This window comes from Hyperoodon ampullatus (assembly GCF_949752795.1).
Source record: "Hyperoodon ampullatus genome assembly, chromosome: 9".
NCBI lineage: Eukaryota > Metazoa > Chordata > Mammalia > Artiodactyla > Ziphiidae > Hyperoodon > Hyperoodon ampullatus.
The window spans coordinates 99405462-99423209 of record NC_136922.1 but is presented as its reverse complement, the minus strand read 5'-3'; the positions used below and the strand labels follow the sequence as shown (position 1 = coordinate 99423209).

The window sequence follows — 17748 nt, the reverse complement described above, 5'->3', positions numbered from 1 at the left end:
CATTTAAAGTGGTGACTTCTTTGACAACATCCCCTCCCTCTGGATCAACTCTGACTGGAGGGATCTTTTCTTTGACTCCAGAGTCAAGTGTCTGAAGCCCACATGTCCACCTCCTCAGAGGCCCGGCCTCCTTCTTAGGCACCAATATGGCTACCATTTTGGAACCATCTGAGTGACATCACCAAGGACATTAAATCATCTTTCTCTCTCTTGTTTTGGGTCCCTCTTTCTCTTTTTTCTCAAAATACCAGCATTAATACTTTCCCTTAGGACAACTCAGCTTAACTGTCTAAAATACACAAAGTCCCTCAAATGCTATCTTGAGTGCTTGTCTACACCTAATTGTTCAACCCTGAAGCATGAAAAATCTATTAACTTCCTGCAGAAACAAGGGACTCAGGACTCCTTCCTATGTGAAGGAAATATATAAAAGACAAAAACTAATTTATTAAAAACTTATAGTCACATTTATAAAACAATCCACCTTGGGGTACTTGGTATACAATTTGGTGTATACATCTCAGATTCACAGTGTCAAGTGCACAGAAGCTCCCCAGTTCCTGAGAGAAGGAAATGTTTGAAGAGTTTAATTAATTTGCTGCTCTCACTAGCTAAGTGTAAGATTGATATTAACCCTGCATTTATGATCCCATAAAAAGAAACTCTTAACATCAGAACATTCAAAGATATACTTCCCAGTCTTTGGTATTTTTTTAGCATGCAGCATAACCTATTCCCAGATGTTATCACGTAGATATTTATTTTTTTAAAAAAACAGAAGGCAAACAAAGCCATTAAAACATAATTAATGTTCCTTTAGAAGATGGCGGCGAAGAAGGACATGCTCTCACTCCCTCTTGCAAGAACACCAGAATCACAATTAGCTGCAGGACAATCATCGGCAGGAGGACACTGGAACTCACCAAAAAAGATACCCCACATCCAAAGACAAAGGAGAAGCCACAGTGAGATGGTGGGAGGGGCGCAATCACAGTAAAATCAAATCCCATAACTGCTGGGTGGGTGACTCACAGACTGGAGAACACTTATACCACAGAAGTCCACCCCTGGAGAGAAGGTTCTGAGCCCCACGTCAGGCTTCCCAACATGAGGGTCCAGCAACAGGAGGAGGAATTCCTAGAGAATCAGACTTTGAAGGCTAGTGGGATTTGATTGCAGGATTTCGACAGGACTGGGGGAAACAGAGACTCCACTCTTGGAGGGCACACACAAAGTAGTGTGTGCATCGGGACCCAGGGGAAGGAGCAGTGACCCCAGGGAAGACTGAACCAGAAACTACCTACTAGTGTTGGAGGGTCTCCTGCAGAGGCGGGGGGTGGCTGTGGCTCACCGAGGGAATGAGGACACTGGCAGCGGAGGTTCTGGGAGGTACTCCTTGGCGTGAGCCCTCCCAGAGTCCGCCATTAGCCTCACCAAAGAGCCCAGGTAGGCTCCAGTGTTGGGCTGCCTTGGGCCAAACAACCAACAGGGAGAGAACCCAGCCCCACCTATCAGCAGCCAAGTGGATTAAAGTTTTACTGAACTCTGCCCACCAGAGCAACAGTCAGCTCTACCCACCACCAGTCCCTCCCATCAGGAAACTTGCACAAGCCTCTTAGACAGCCTCATCCACCAGAGGGCAGACAGCAGAAGCAAGAAGAACTACAATCCGGCAGCCTGTGGAACAAAATCTACATTCACAGAAAGATAGACAAGATGAAAAGGCAGAGGACTATGTACCAGATGAAGGAACAAGATAAAACCCCAGAAAAACAACTAAATAAAGTGGAGATAGGCAACCTTCCAGAAAAAGAATTCAGAATAATGATAGTGAAGATGATCCAGGACCTTGGAAAAAGAATGGAGGCAAAGATCGAGACGATGCAAGAAATGTTTAACAAAGACCTAGAAGAATTAAAGAACAAACAAACAGAGATGAACAATACAATAACTGAAATGAAAACTATACTAGAAGGAATCAATAGCAGAATAACTGAGGCAGAAGAACGGATAAGTGACTTGCAAGACAGAATGGTGGAATTCACTGCTGCAGAACAGAATAAAGAAAAAAGAATGAAAAGAAATGAAAACAGCCTAAGAGACCTCTGGGATAACATTAAATGCAACAACATTCGCATTACAGGGGTCCCAGAAGGAGAAGAGAAAGAGAAAGGACCAGAGAAAATATTTGAAGAGATTATAGTTGAAAACGTCCCTAACATGGGAAAGGAAATAGCCACCGAAGTCCAGGAAGTGCATAGAGTCCCATACAGGATAAACCAAGCAGAAACACGCCGAGACACACAAAAATCAAATTGGCCAAAATTAAAGACAAAGAAAAATTATTGAAAGCAGCAAGGGAAAAATGACAAATAACATACAAGGAAACTCCCATAAGGTTAACAGCTGATTTCTCGGCAGAAACTCTACAAGCCAGTAGGGAGTGGCATGACATATTTAAAGTGATGAAAGGGAAGAACCTACAATCAAGATTACTCTACCCGGCAAGGATCTCATTCAGATTCGATGGAGAAATCAAAAGCTTCACAGACAAGCAAAAGCTAAGAGAATTCAGCACCACCAAACCAGCTCTACAACAAATGCGAAAGGAATTTCTCTAAGTGGGAAACACAAGAGAAGAGAAGGACCTACAGAAACAAACCCAAAACAATTAAGAAAATGGTCAGAGGAAAATACATATCGATAATTACCTTAAACATGAACAGATTAAATGCTCCAACCAAAAGACACAGGCTTGCTGAATGGATACAAAAACAAGACCCATCTATATGCTGTTTAAAAGAGACCCACTTCAGACCTAGGGACACGTACAGGCTGAAAGTGAGGGGATGGAAAAAGATATTCCATGCAAATGGAAATCAAAAGAAAGCTGGAGTAGCAATTCTCATATCAGATAAAATAGACTTTAAAATAACCAATGTTCCAAGAGACAAGGAAGGACACTATAAAATGATCAAGGGATCAATCCAAGAAGAAGATATAACAATTATAAATGCATATGCACCCAACACAGCAGCACCTTAATACATAAGGCAACTGCTAACAGCTATAAAAGAGGAAATCGACAGTGACACAATAATAGTGGGAGACTTTAACACCTCACTTACACCAATGGACAGATCATCCAAAATGAAAATAAATAAGGAAACAGAAATGACACAATAGACCAGATAGATTTAATTGACATTTATAGGACATTCCATCCAAAAACAACAGATTACACTTCCTTCTCAAGTGCGCAAGGAACATTCTGCAGGATGTTTTATCCCAGGGATGCAAGGATTCTTCAATATACGCAAACCAATGAATGTGATACACCATATTAACAAATTGAAGAATAAAAACCATATGATCATCTCAATAGATGCAGAAAGAGCTTTTGACAAAATTCAACACCGATTTGTAACCCAAGATCACATCTTGGGTTACAAATCAAGCCTCAGTAAATTTAAGAAAATTGAAATCATATCAAGCATCTTTTCTGACCAATCAGTTACAAATCATGCCTCAGTAAATTTAAGAAAATTGAAATAATATCAAGCATCTTTTCTGACCACAACGCTATGAGATTAGAAATGAATTACCGGGAAAAAAACGTAAAAAACACAAACACATGGAGGCTAAACAATACGTTACTAAATAACTAAGAGATCACTGAAGAAATCAAAGAGGAAATCAAAAAATACCTAGAGACAAATGACAATGAAAACATGACGATCCAAAACCTATGGGATGCAGCAAAAGCAGTTCTAAGAGTGAAGTTTATACCTATACAAGCCTACCTCAAGAAACAAGAAAAATCTCAAATAAACAATCTAACCTTGCACCTGAAGGAACTAGAGAAAGAAGAACAAACGAAACCCAAAGTGAGCAGAAGGAAAGAAATCATAAAGATCAGAGCAGAAATAAATGAAATAGAAACAAAGGAAACAATAGCAAAGATCAATAAAACTAAAAGCTGGTTCTTTGAGAAGATAAACAAAATTGATAAACCATTAGGCAAAGACATCAAGAAAAAGATGGAGAGGACTCAAATCAATAAAATTAGAAATGAAAAAGGAGAAGTTACAACAGACACCGCAGAAATACAAAGCATCCTAAGAGACTACTACAAGCAACTCTATGCCAATAAAATGGACAATTTGGAAGAAATGGACAAATTCTTAGAGAGGTATAACCTTCCAAGACTGAAACAGGAAGAAATAGAAAATATGAACAGACCAATCACAAGTAATGAAATTGAAACTGTGATTAAAAATTTTCCAACAAACAAAAGTTGAGGACCCGATGGCTTCGCAGGTGAATTCTATCAAACATATAGAGAAGAGCTAACACCCATCCTTCTCAAACTCTTCCAAAAAATTGCAGAGGAAGGAACACTCCCAAACTCATTCTGTGAGGACACCATCACCCTGATACCAAAACCAGACAAAGATACTACAAAAAAAGAAAATTACAGACCAATATCACTGATGAATATAGATGCAAAAATCCTCAACAAAATGCTAGCAAACAGAATCCAACAACACATTAAAAGGATCATACACCACAATCAAGTGGGATTTATCCCGGGGATGCAAGGATTCTTCAATATATGCAAATCAATCAATGTGATACACCATATTAACAAATTGAAGAATAAAAACCATATGATCATCTCAATAGATGCAGAAAGAGCTTTTGACAAAATTCAACACCGATTTATGATAAAAACTCTTCAGAAAGTGGGCACAGAGGGAAACTACCTCAACATAATAAAGGCAATATACAACAAACACACAGCAAACATCATTCTCAATGGTGAAAAACTGAAAGCATTTCCTCTAAGATCAGGAAAAAGACAAGGTTGCCCACTCTCACCACTGTTAGTCAACATAGTTTTGGAAGTCCTAGCCATGGCAGTCAGAGAAGAAAAAGAAATAAAAGGAATACAAATTGGAAAAGAAGAAGTAAAACTGTCACTGTTTGCATATAACATGATACTATACATAGAAAATCCTAAAGATGCCACCAGAAGACTACTAGAGCTAATCAGTGAATTTGGTAAAGTTGGAGGATACAAAATTAATGCACAGAAATCTCTTGCATTCCTATACACAAGTGATGAAAAATCTGAAAGAGAAATTAAGGAAACACTCCTATTTACCACTGCAACAAAAAGAATAAAATACCTAGGAATAAACTTACCTAGGGAGACAAAACACCTGTATGCAGAAAAGTATAAGACACTGATGAAAGAAATTAAAGATGATACCAACAGATGGAGAGATACACCATGTTCTTGGATGGGAAGAATTAATATTGTGAAAATGACTATGCTACCCAAAGCAATCTACAAAGTCAGTACAATCCCTATCAAATTACCAATGCATTTTTTACAGAACTAGAACAAATAGAACTACCATATGACCCAGCAATCTCACTACTGGACATATACTCTGAGAAAACCATTATTTAAAAAGAGCCATGTACCCCAATATTCACTGCAGCACTATTTACAATAGCCAGGTTATGGAAGCAACCTAAATGTCCATTGACAGATGAATGGATATAAAAGATGTTGTACATATGTACAATGGAATGTTATTCAGCCATAAAAAGGAACGAAATTGGGTCATTTGTTGAGACGTGGATGGCTCTAGAGACTGTCATACAGAGTGAAGTAAGTCAGAAAGAGAAAAACAAATATCATATATTAACACATATATGTGGAACCTAGAAAAATGGTACAGATGAACTGGTTTGCAGGGCAGAAATAGAGACACACGTGTAGAGAACAAACATATGAATACCAAGGGGGTAAAGCCACCGGGGGGTGGGGATGGTGGTGTGATGAATTGGGTGATTGGGATTGACATGTATACGCTGATGTGTATAAAATGGTCATTATTGATGACTAATAAGAACCTGTTGTATAAAAAAATAAATTAAATTAAATTTAAAAATTAAAAAAACATAATTAACTATGTAGCATTCCTATTTTACACAAAGGGTTTTTTAAATCGGTTCAGATGAGACAATTTACTCCATAAAGGAGAACTTTTATTTATTTAAAAAACATAAGCAGAGCCTTCCAAAGAAATGCGTTCTCACTCAAATTTTCTGCTGTTAACACAACATGAATAAATGTTATTAAGTGTATCAATTCATAATGGATAAAGATAAGTCTCAAAATTTTTTTAAAAAGCACAAAATTTCATAGGAGAAATTATCCCGGTCATTTTGGCTCTTCATCCTAATTAAGTTCTTGGTGAAATAAACGGGCAAATATTGAGTAACAGAAAATTAGAATATAAGTAAAAGGAGTTCATACTGTTAGGCTCACATCAGATAGTAGTACTGTTTTTGTGAGATGTATAGTAAAAAATGAAATAGTACATAGACTGAATTTTGAGCTTAGGTGAATCTAGAGTTCTAGGACAAGTGACATCTTACAAAATACGCTGAATATCAAAGTGGGCAGAAAGACAATTGACTCCTTCCCAAATATATACACGGACATAAATCTTCATATTAAACTATGAGTCAGAGAATAACTGATGGATAATTCATGTAAGTCAATAATTGGTTATATAAAAACCTGAGAAATTAGAGCCTTTGTTGATTTCGTTTTAATAAGAAGGTAAAAGTGGCAGAAGGGAGAATAACTCTATACAACTTATTCCACTTATAGCAGAACTGTTTTGCTCTACTTATGCCCCACTGGCCTTGTTATGGTAGTTCACTCCCCACTTCTAACTGGCTGAGGGCTTTCTCATACAGCCATGGTCACTTTGCCTGAAAACACCAGGCTGGAAGTGCAGGGGAGATGTGTCCCCTGGGAGAAGCAGTAGCTATTGAGAGTGATGCATAAATACCTTAGGAACCCTCATGTCCCAGAGGAGGTAACTGATATGTTTCACACTGATTCCCAGTTTCGCAGCGGGATTAAGGTACAGATACTACACTCAGTACTCTGTAATGTCCTATATGGAAAAAGAATCTAAAAAAAGAGTGTATATATGTGTAGGTATGACTGATTCACTTTGCTGTACACCTGAAACTAACACAGCGTTGTAAGTCAACTATACTCCAGTAAACATTAATTTAAAAAATAATAAAATCAAATCAAATAACTATGAAAAAGGTACAGATACCAATAGTGATAACTGGCTAGGTAACACTTTATTGGCTGCCTTTCCTTTCTTAGTTCATATCCCCCACTCCTCTGCCAAAGAAATCACTGGGCCTGGAATCCTGGTCTCACAGCCTGCTTCCAGGAGGACAACATGAAGGCAATGCTCTAAGAAAATGCAAATAGCGGGGCAGTTGGGGTATTCTCTGCGTTACCTCTACTTTCTCAGAAGCTGAAGCAGAAAGTGAAGGAGAAAATGGGACAGTCACTCATCTCTCCCTTTTATACCAGCAATACTGCTACTCACAAATTTAAAAGAGAAAACAAAACAAAAAAGAAAAGGAAGACTAAATGAAACTATCTTCATTCTCACCTATTTCTCTTGCCTCTTCTATAGATTTCATCTCTGACCAAAGACCTATCTTCTATCTACAGCCATTTCATTGTGTCTTAGTGAAATAAGGTGTCCCCAGTCTTTTCCTTTATCACCTTCCTATTTGTACTGTTTCTACTTCCTGCCTGAACAGGCCATACTGAAGAGGCCCATGCTGTGTCCCACAGGTCTGCAAATGCTTATTGTTTACAGACCCAACTCCCCAAGAAACAAACACAATATTAGTCAAAGACATTCTAAATATAAAACCAGGAAGAAGAACAAAGGAATCTTTCTCAAATCAGGTGCTAAAATGCTCAGAGTTTCTTAAGGAAAAACACTACTATTTGTAGAAGTGCTATTTGGTAATGCTTCCAGTGTGGGTATAGATTTGATTTTTCATAATACTCAGTATAAATTGAGGTGTGAGTTTCCAGTCCTCACAGACCTTAAATACAGATTATGCTCTGAAGAGACTTCTGTTGCTAATTTAGTGAATCACTGCTTTATCATGTTTTGGACTGACACCTGGCTTGCTATTAGACTTGGAAAGCTACGTGTTACAATATGACAAATTCAAATTGCTTTTGAGGTAAATAGTCAGGTTTCTGTCTATTGTTGCCTTCTGAGGACTAAATTCTGAGATCAACCCTTTAAGGAAGAGTCCAATCTATGGAAAAGTTTTACTGCCCTAAGCTCTGTTCTCAGATAAACTGAAAACCACTTTTCTTGGACAATTTCTTTAAACATACTTCTATGTAATGACTACAACATCTTATTACATTGATTTGATAGGATTTTTTTATAGAAATGCTTGCAGGATCGTTCAGGATTACACACTCTAACACGTGAAGATTAAGTTCTATAACATATAATCCACAAACTGATTACATTGCTTTATTATATAACAGAGTGAGGGATAAAGCAATTAATCAGCCTCTTGTCTGTCTGCTCCTAGGGGACCCTCAGGACCAAGGTGGCAAAAAACAACATTTTCTGTATAATCTCTTGTATCCCACACGTTCTATAGTCCAGTCACATAACAGGTGCAGAATAAGCAAGTTTTTGACTGTATAAATTAATAAATGCATAGAGTCATTAGGAAGATAGAATAGTTGTCAAACAAGATTACGCCTTGATTTGAAACACTGAAATAAATAATGCAGAATTCGCCCAACAGGATGAGAGATGTTTAGCATCTGAAGCTTAGAAATAAAAGAGTTTTACAGGCAAATATTGGAGATACCTAGTCTCACTCCAAAAGAGAAAGGATTCCGGCCCAAAGACTCAAGGATGTTTTAGCAGCTGTATCCCCATAGGTAGATGGACAAAATATCTGAACTACACACGTTTCTCAATTCCAAACTCATCAAGCAATGCACAGGTTTAATTTCATTTTCTATTTACCTTTTCCATAGGAAAAAATGTACAAGTCATGCAAAAATATAGGCTGAGAATGATGTTTTTCATTGTCAATTGGTCATTGGTTTTTCTTTTATATACTAAGCCTCTTTTTTAACTTGGACCCTGTAAGTCCTTTCAGGAGGGAAAGTCTCGTAAGTAACCTGTCAGATTTAAATCTATGGAGCTGAAGTCCAGACCCAGGGCTCTGGAAAATGTCTCTTTGGAAACCTCCTGAGAGATGGTCAGTCAGCCCCTTTTATAGTTACCTGAACCTTAGCATGGGGATAAAAACCACTAGAGAACAACAACAACTGTTTAACCTTAAGGATATTGGAAAAAGTAAGAAAGTTAGAAAATAAATGTTTGTTCTAACATCAAGCCAGCTCTATTTCTGAATTAGTTCTCTCCCATCCTGCATGAATTGAAAAGAAAACTATAAAAATGCTAAGCCTAAAAGCGTGTGTTACATGTAAAGCCCTTTCTAGGAAATGCCTTCAGCATAAATGACCATGATAAATATCACCTGATCCCAGCCCTCACTCCATCCCCAGACACACAGCCTCAGAGCAATTATACCCTGGCCAGTAGCCTGTGATGTGGTCTAGTGGAACAGCTTGGCTTAAAAGGTTTCCTACTCATTAATTAAATCAATCAGATCTTGTCTTGAGGGGTTGAACTAGGATACAAAGAAAGAATCACTTAGCTAGTAGTAGGATCCTTAGACAAAGGGACGTATTTTCTGCTTATTATACTTGAACTCTATTTTGTTCTTACTTTCTACATTCAGATATCTGTACCCTGCCTTTTCAATAAGCCTGCATATTTGTGAGTAACTAGATACTATAAGTACATGTTCAAGGTTGAAAAATGTTAAACGGAGGAAAGAAGGTGACTGGTTGCTAGAAACAAGATTGGTAGATACAGAGGCTGAGTAGAACTAGTCATAATAATAACAGAAAACAGGTTCATTCCCCTGGCTTACTAAGAATATTTTGTGAATAGCACTATTTTAGCCTTATTTAGTTTTTTTTTTTTTTTTTTTTTTTTTTTTTTTTTTTTTCTGTACGTGGGCCTCTCACTGCTGTGGCCTCTCCCGTTGCGGAGCACAGGCTCCGGACACACACAGGCTCCGCGGCCATGGCTCGCGGGCCCAGCCGCTCCGCGGCATGTGGGATCTTCCGGGATCGGGGCACGAACCCGTGTCCCCTGCATCGGCAGGCGGACTCTCAACCACTGCGCCACCAGGGAAGCCCCTTATTTAGTTTTTGAACTGAGATCTAGAAGTATCCTATTTCTGTGCTTCCAAAAAGTCTACTGCAGGATCAGAATCCTTAGCTTCCTTAATCCATATGTACCCTCAAAATAATCATTCCATCACTTGAGATAACTTTAGTCAATCTATATTTCTTGCAATGTAAGAGCTTAAAGGACCCTCTAGTTGCCAACTATTGTGTGGGCATAACGTTCTAGGATCTGTAAAATACATTAAATATATTAAATTTTTAAATATATTTTTGAATTAACTTATTTAATCTCTACAGCTACATTGCCACATGGTAATTACTTTCCATGACTTGTCCATATTTATATAGATAACAATAGTGGAGTCAGCGTTCAAATCCAGGGCTAGATCACTATAAAGCCCAGCTACAATCACTTATCAGTTACAGCCAATTACTGCCACTGTTTAAAAATTTTTTTCATTTCCATTCACTTGAATTCTTTATTCTTTATCTATCCAAAGGAAGAACATTTTAAAGCATCTTCGTCTATCAAGTGCAACATAAATTAAGATGCTGGTGAACATGGAAAGATGAAATGGGATATTTCTGTCATTTGGTACCAGGGCAAGATGGAATTTCTACTCAGATGCCAGGTTACTCGTCAGTCAAGGAGGTGCTTCCTTCTGAGGTTGTTCCGTGACTTTTATGCTTTCCTGATTCTGCCAGGCATGGCTCTAGACCAGAGCAGAATCCTTGTGACACCTGCAGGTTAAAACAGAGTCTCTAATGCCAGATGGATTTGAACACTCGTTTCTATTAGTTTTAGGACCTGGGGTGCCCTTAGCTATAAGTTACAGTATCCTTTGATTTCACATGTGTACCAGTTCTTGTACAGCAAGTTTAATCCAAGTTTTTATTAGACCAAAACTCAACAGGAAATTTCATATGCTTTGCTGAAGGTTCATTTAATCTCTCGTTTTCAGTGGAAATCTTCACTTGGAAACATGCCATTTAGTCATTTTGCCGTTTACTTATACGTTTATTTTTATTTTTTTATTTTTTTAATTTTTTTTGCAGTACACGGGCCTCTCGCTGCTGTGACCTCTCCCGCTGCGGAGCACAGGCTCCAGACGCGCAGGCTCAGCGGCCATGGCTCACGGGCCCAGCCGCTCTGCGGCATGTGGGATCCTCCCGGACCGGGGCACGAACCCGCGTCCCCTGCATCGGCAGGCGGACTCTCAACCACTGCGCCACCAGGGAAGCCCCGTTTATTTATTTTCGTTGAATGCCTGAGAGAGATCTTTTGCTTGGTAGGTTAGTAAACCATACCCAAAATATTCATCTTAACCTTTACTTGCTGAATTCCATTTCCTTTGTGAGAGGAACACAGGGCAGCAGCAGTAACGCTTTTCCAAAGCAGGATTTTTTTTTTTTTTTTTAAAGAGGAACTGCAACCAAACAAAAAATTTACATCTCGACTCTGTGTCTCTAGTTTTTTTTGGTGGTTGTTGTTGTTTTTTAATGGAGAACTTTTCTAAGTAAAAAACTATATATACTTATAGGCTGAAAAATAAACTCTAGTGCAGAGAAGTTTACTACTGAGAAGATGAATACATTATATAGAAGTAGCAGTTTGGGAAAGCAGAAGCAATTTGGGGAAGTTCCCATAGTAGGGACTGGATAAAAATGTATAATGAACACATTACTCTTTTTCAGTATGCAGGATGCATCAATACCCTTTTACTGCATACTACCATGTGTAACCCTGTAACCCTGGCGACGTCACTGTTTCTCAAGGGCTTTTAAAAGGCAGTGTTTAGATTAGGCTGATGTTATTTGAACCACTGCCTAAAGCAGAGGGACCCCCAGAAATGGGTTCAGGAGGCACTTCATGGAACCCCCTCTCCTGTCCCCAAGCTGCTTTCTATTTAGGAATTAGATCTTTGAGGAAGAATTTGTTTGGAGGAAAAGTTTCATGGCTTAAGAAGACAAAAAAAAGTTTGTACACCATTGAGATAGAAGGTTTTTAATCTTTTCTAACATTCCAGCCCTTATAACCTATAACCCATACCCTGCCTTTTTATTTAGAAGGGGAATATTGTATAGCACAGGGAACTATATTCAATACCCTGGGATAAACCATAGTGGAAAAGAATATGAAAAAGAATGTATATCTATGTATAACTGAACAACTTTACTGTATGGTAGAAATTAACACAACATTGTAAATCAACTATACTTCAATAAAATAAATTTTAAAAAATAAATCGAAGGGGAAAAAACGTGTTACCATCATTTTTTTTTTCTTATTCAGAACTTCCATTATCCACTAGTCCATTTTGCTAGTTTATTCTGCTTTTAAGAAAGTCTACCATGGAGACATAAGCTGAGAGACAGATAAATTTTATAAGAATATTAATCTTTTTAAAATCATGTGAAATGGTTCAGTGATGTAATAGAGAGTTTTACTGTACTGATACATGTGTGATTTGAAAGAAAATTATATGATTAAATTCCTTTTCTCAGCCAATCAGAAAGGAGATTCCATGCATTTTTACAACCTCTAATAAACTTTGTAGATGAAAAATTGGGCTGTTAATCTCAAGTACAGTGACAGAAATAAAATATTATGAATAAAATTTTACCTTGGGCTTCATGGGCAAAAGAAATATGGTCTCTAGTCAAATCATTAAAATGCTGTATTCATTATTTATAGAATAAAGCAATAGGAACATAACAGGAAAATGATAAAACAATGAGGAAATTGCACAAAGAGATGAAATGTGAGTCACCTTTATCTAAGAGAGGAATTAATGTTGGTAATACTTCTATAAGAAAAGAATGCTATAGTACACACACAGGACAGATTTTAATTTTTAGCAAGACTGGTGCTAGCCTAATACATTAAGAACCTGCTTTGTAGAAATAAAAATATAGTGAAAATAAAATATCCAACATTAATATAGTATTTACAATCTGCCAAGCAGTCATCGAAACACTTGGAATATGGTAATTCCTTTACCATTTACTATATAACTCTATGGGGTTCTCTACCACCACCATCTCCAAGTAAGAGATGAGAAAACTGAGACCCAATGAGATTAAGAAAAACGTGTTCAAGTCACACACCTAGCAAGTTATGGGGCCATAAGTTTCATTTACGCCATCCTCACTACCAAGCAACACTTTTAAACTGTTACCTCCGAATTTTTCTACTTCTCACCAGTGTCAGACACATGCCCTAATTATCTCCTGGATCTCTCCAGCTAGAACACTACAGGAATTCTAGATGCTGCATCTCTCAAAATGAGTCCCATAGAATTTCTATGCTTGTCTTGACCACCCTGCGAGGTGGAGGATGGTGGTGGGAACAGGCCCCTGCTGGTGTCGACAATGATAGAGTACATGACTGGTAAGGCATGTAAAATAATGAATAAGTAAACATATAAAACCAAAGTCCATTTTCTTTTTATTGTCACAATGTGAGGCAATCCTCAACTATGTCAGTGATGAAATACTCCTCTTTTCTGAGACCGAGGGCTCCCCAGCCAACCTCCCTTTCAAGGATTCGCACTAACACGTAGGCTCATCACTCTCCTCCACTGCTGATTTCATTAACAGCTGTGCCAGCCATTCAGCCAAAAACATGAGTTATCCTAGAAGCTCCTCTCTTCTCTATTCATTCCTGCTCATCCAACCATCAAAAAGTGGACCCTTTTGATATTTCTAGCAGCAGTTCTCTGCCCTCTTCTGGTTATTTTTATTGACATATTCATGGACAGGATCTTCAGGTAAACTCAATTTTCTCATTATTTAAAAAGAAACGCACGTTCCTTGACTTTTCTAAATTACAGAAGTATATGAAAGGCAATACAAATCACTTCGGAGGTCCATGACTGGAGTCAACCAACACAACGTTTTTGGATCTCCTCCAGCTCATTTCTATCCTCTCTTCTCCTCTGCCCCCCTCCCCATCTGCCTCTCTGTCTTCTATCTATGCATAAGCATATTTTATAGAACTGGGCTCATACTTTATACATAGTTTTGCTGACTGCATTTTTCATCCATTAGTATAAATAATAAGAATTTTGAGGTCAAAGAGCATAACTTTTGTTTTAAAGTTACATTTCTTAAAATAATAAAATGAATGTGTGCTTATTGTTGAAGACTTGGAAAATACAAAATAAAAGGAAAATGTAAGAGTCGCTCACAATCCCACGGTCATTGTGCTGGACCTCAGACAAAACCGTCCCTCGCCATTTCTCATCTAGACGACTACTGTTCATATCCTAATTTGAATCCCTGTCTTAGACAAGTTTACCGTCATCTCTCAACCTACCATCCACACTGCTTCCAGGATGAGGAGGCTTTAAATTTCACAAACGTGATGAAGTCACCCTGTTGAACTGCCATGCCCTACCTTCTGACTCTATCGTACTGTATGAACTATCCCAACACCATGGGAGTTCAAAAGGTACTCTCCCCACTTGACTTAATTTGCTTCGTTCTTCAACCCAGCAGATGTAGAAGGAAGCTGTTTATTATATAAAGGCAGTAACCCCTATAGACTGAGGCAGAATCTGGGTTCTGTGAGGCTGAGTCACCACAGAATGGGAGAGTGCAGCCAGCTAGACATCATCTGGTTCAGGTCAGGATTAGAGCCAGTCTCTGGGATGACTGGAGAGATTTGGGAACTAATAGAAATTCAGATTTCCTAGAAAGAATGGGACTAGATTATAAAGAGTTAGGGAGTCAAAGAAGTCAAAGAAGGCAGTATTTAGGTTAGCAAGGAATACATTAGCAGGATTTTGACCAACAAGGGATTACCTGAAATTGTGTTTTAAAAAAAACATAACAGTTGCATGTTAGAAGGTTAGATTAGATTAGAAGGCTATTTTGGATTTTAGGCAGCTGGGTCAGTGTGCTGCTGTAGTTCTCATACTGCGATGAGGTTAGGGTACAGGCTAGCACTGTACCAGGCTAAGTGACATACATCCCACCAGACTGTCACCAGCATCAAAGCCTGAGCTGTGTGTGTTCTGCCAACGCCCAGCATCATCCTGACACATAGGGACACAGGAGTTATTTTCCATAGTTTGTTGTGTTGGCTTAGATAAGCATTTTCCTCAGTTTTCCAAGATGAATGCTGAGTCTCATTTATCAACCTGTCCTTGGACTCCCACCGGAAACCTGGTTTGTAAACTTGAACCCAGCTGACTGTCGCCTGTGATCATGGTCATTTGACAGCACATTTGCCACCTCAAATAATTTATATACAGTAAAATAATTTGAAAATAATTTATATACAGTAAAAATGTAGATTTAAAAAAAAATTATTCCTGGATACTATATGGTTTTGAGTATTTTTTTCTGTGTACCTTCTAAATGAAACCTAGATTATTTTTAGTTCCCATTATTTGATGTAGTTTATTGGTTGAATTTGTCTTGAAAAAAAATTACTCACGGGTGTTTTGAGTTGTATTTTTATCTGTTTGTTTAGTTTAATTTCATTGTCGTTGACTGTTGAAAAGCATTATGTACTTTTTAAACAGTGTTAATATATATCTAAAGTATGCTTCAGCTTTCAAAGTGCTTTTTTTTTTGCTATTCCTTTTAATTTTTCCCTTTACACAATTTTCTGATATTATTATACTTTGTTTTTTGTTAAAAAAAAAAAACTAATGGATTCCCTTAGTTTTTCCTTTCCATGCAGAATTTAATTGAGTGATCAATCACTAATACAAAGTGTTCTTATCCCTGCAAGGGCACATTTATGCAATTTTACACAGGCCTAGCCAATATGAAGTCAAACTCAGTAAATTGTTTTGCTTCTATTGATGAAGAAACACTACAGAGACCAAAATAAAAGACACATGGGTTAGCCAAGTCTTAATTGAAGAGAAGGAAACAAACATGTTCCTTGATAAAAAAAATAGTTACTTGTTACAACACAACAAAATCAGGCCTTGGAATAATCTATGACATCTTTATTGTATTAAAATAAAACTGTTAATGATAACATCTTAGAAGACTGATAAACAACACTTTGATGCTTTCTTTCTCCTCCTGACACAAAACTCTGTTCACTTCCTGACCAGAACATGGTCTCTCCTAATTTGATACTGTACCACAGATAGAGATGGATGAAACCTTCTGAAGGTCTGACCTTGCCATAATCGAAATAATAAGTGCACTTACAGGAATGCACATTTCCAATCAGGTAAAAGCTTCCGGTTATATGGACCTTCTGAGAAACAAAAAGCAAAGACCCCAAATAATATCATGCATAAAAATTCTACTGGCTCCAAACTAGATTTTTTTAAAGTACAATTTTAGTCAAAGTATGTTATTTTCCAGCTACTGATGCTAATAGAAGGAAAATGCTTTTTAAATGCTTAGTGGATGTTTAGTGGTTTCATCATCATCGTTATGAACAAGTTATGCTAAATTATGTAAATATGTCTTGGAATGGAAGGCTTATATGTACTTAATATACTTTACAACTATTTCTCTCCATTTGGTAGTATCCTCTTTAGGCTAAGAGCTAGGTGTTTATCTTTTATTAATAAGAACACTTTACTGCAGAGCTTATTTTATTTTCCCTCTTTGTGGATCTTTCATAGACACATTATAATAATTGAAATAGAAGTGAAAAATTCGAATTCCTCACAGCTGTATCTGTCTTATATTTCTACTTACACCTGTGAAGAAGATATTCTTAATTCCCATCTTTGTGTCTAGTTAAGACTGACAAAGTTACATCCTTATGTATCTCAGCTCTGTTCAGTAAGAACATCAGACTCAGCACACCCCAAACTGAGTTTATTATCTTCATCTGAAAACCTTCTCATTCTCACTCAGGCGCCCACACGAGAAACAGGAATAATGGGACCTCTCCCCAGGCTTCCTCCCACTGACGTCAGTGATCAAATCCTGACATTCTACCTCTTAAAATGTCTCTTGCATGACCACTGGTTGCCATCTTGAGCTACGGCATCTCTTCTCAGAAAGAAAGCTGTTGCCCCAGCCCTCTGGCTTTCTTCCTTCTAAATAAACCTCCAAAAACGAAATCAGAATCTGTGGGTGTTAATCACGTTATCAGCAAAACACCTTGGCACGGAATATAAAAATCTCCCCGGACTGCCTGGTTTCCAATCATGCCTCTGCCACTGACTCCTGCTTGCCATGCCCTCCACCTAGAACACCAGCCTTCTAGCTTACCTGTCCATCTTAAATATTGAAAATGTAGCTCAAGCAGTTCTCCAAGGTTGCTTTCCCTGATTCCATTTTCCAGACACCTTCTCTCATGTAACTACGGTACTTTACTATAATTCTTTTTTTTTTTTTTTTTTTTTTTTTTTTGCGGTACGCGGGCCTCTCACTGTTGTGGCCTCTCCCGTTGCGGAGCACAGGCTCCGGACGCGCAGGCCCAGCGGCCATGGCTCACGGGCCCAGCCGCTCCGCGGCATGTGGGATCTTCCCGGACCGGGGCACGAACCCACGTCCCCTGCATCGGCAGCAGACTCTCAACCACTGCGCCACCAGGGAAGCCCTACTATAATTCTTAAAGCAGTTTAGAGACAGCACTATGTCCGCTTTCCGTCTGCGGACGT

The 17748-nt window shown here is 38.2% G+C and overlaps 1 protein-coding gene across 1 annotated transcript in view; it reads right to left on the bottom strand.

The window, feature by feature from the left end:
- Positions 1 to 17748, bottom strand: part of CNTNAP2 (contactin associated protein 2) — a gene marked incomplete at both ends in the record, with an annotated part of 2063650 nt that overhangs the window by 1919052 nt on the left and 126850 nt on the right. The window lies entirely within an intron of this gene.